General features: G+C 33.8%; 1 protein-coding gene across 1 annotated transcript in view; it reads left to right on the top strand.

The window, feature by feature from the left end:
• The first annotated feature begins 682 nt into the window (after window positions 1-682).
• The window catches only part of LOC110107307, a 23902-nt gene continuing 22902 nt past the window's right edge, over window positions 683-1682 (top strand). Inside the window, exon 1 of the mRNA XM_028701500.1 lies at window positions 683-813. The gene's annotated coding sequence lies outside the window, so the exon portion shown is untranslated. The remainder of the gene's footprint in view (window positions 814-1682) is intronic.

Below are 1682 nucleotides of genomic sequence, written 5' to 3'. Positions count from 1 at the left end.
TTTTTAAGAGTTTTATTCATTTTGATTGTGTGTAACTTGAGAGAAACTTGTATTCTCTTCTAAAGGTATTGGACGTGAGAGTGAAGTAATGAAGAAAGAGAGTGAAGATTTGTACAATTTCTCTTATTTTTCATAGTAGATTACTTGGTGTGATGTGACTCCATGATTTTTTGCTGATTTCAACTTTTTTCACGTTAAATCCCAGTGTTCTTTCCTCTTCATTACATTTTAATTAGTTTTCTTTCTGGTTTTCTTCTTGATTTACTTCCCAACAATTTTGATATAGATATTATCAACTGAGCAACTGTTGATAGCTTTGAATGTTACTTTCAACCTTAGTGTGGTAGGCATGTCCACATGAGCTAGCAAGGAAAGATGGAGCATCTTCAGGTCGTTGAACTTCTAATGTATCGTTCTTCCATTGCTTGCAGGTGTTTTCTTTTGCTGGAAAGCAGTAAATGACAAGAATCTCTATATTTCTTACTAACCACTCATCAAAAATAAATTCCTTTAGAATAAAACACCTGTCACTTTGTCAGCTTCCTATACTCAAAAGGAGCCAGTGGCAGCCATGAGAGGCCTCAAGTTTATACTCCACCACATAACCCTTGCTTATTTAGTCATACTATTAAAAAAAGCCCTTTAATTTCAGTATAATCACATTTCCTTATGAAAAATATTGCAAGCATATCAGCTTTAATTAGCTTATAAAACCACAGAAACAAACAAGATTACCAGCATTCGCAAGAACAACACTGGTGAGTGATGGCTGGCTGAATTTGAGGGAAGAACATCAGCCATGGGAGGCAGTTGGTAAGGTTTACTGCTATTAATACTGTCTTAAGTTTTCTAGTAATTTAACCTATCTGAAACTGATAGTTGAGGATTTTTGGATTCTTACTAGTTCAGTAGAATTTTCATTAAGAATATGAAATCATATTCATCCATTCGTTTTTGATAAATATTCAAATTTATATTGATTCAGGATCTAAGATGCTTTTGTTAATTATAAGCCAATTCAAATAGCTGAGTTTAGTTCAGGTAGTTTAACATATAGTATTGGAAGTATTATATATACTTGTAGTTTCCATGTTGGTATCATGGAAGGAAGAATTATTTCCCCATTTCTTCAATTATCTTTTATCATCGTATTAGAAGTAACAATACCCTTGCTAAGACTTCTGCTAAACTGTTGAGAGGGCGCTTTAATCAACCTAAAGAAGATCTTTGCCTTCAGTGAAGTCAAAGAGTTAATCAAAGTAAAAAAATATTAGGAAATTTCCCTTAAAAAATTTAAAATTTGCTTGAATTTGACTGTAGAGGTTTCGTTTGGGCTCTGAAAGTATTAAAATTGAGTCTGGAACATCGAAAAATGATTCCAGGGATTTCAAAAACATTTGAATAGAACCTTAATTACAAATATAATTTGTTTTTCCTTTTCTTATTTTTTGGGCCTCAACCCTCTGCATTTGATACGGCTACAGTGCTGCCTCCTCTAAGGGTATCTTCAATTGAAAATCTTATTTTTCACTCCAAAATACAGTGGAACTGAAAAATGTCGTGATTAATCTCCAATCGAACACCATTTTGCCCTGTAAACCGTTGTTCGCACCTTTCTTCCGAAGATTCGGCAAGTTCGGTAGAGAACAACAAAATGGCGTAGATGAACAGTGCGACTCCAA

Source organism: Dendrobium catenatum, unplaced genomic scaffold, assembly GCF_001605985.2.
Source record: "Dendrobium catenatum unplaced genomic scaffold, ASM160598v2 original_scaffold_4309, whole genome shotgun sequence".
NCBI classification, from domain to species: Eukaryota; Viridiplantae; Streptophyta; class Magnoliopsida; order Asparagales; family Orchidaceae; genus Dendrobium; species Dendrobium catenatum.
This window is presented reverse-complemented; position numbering and strand designations above follow the sequence as displayed.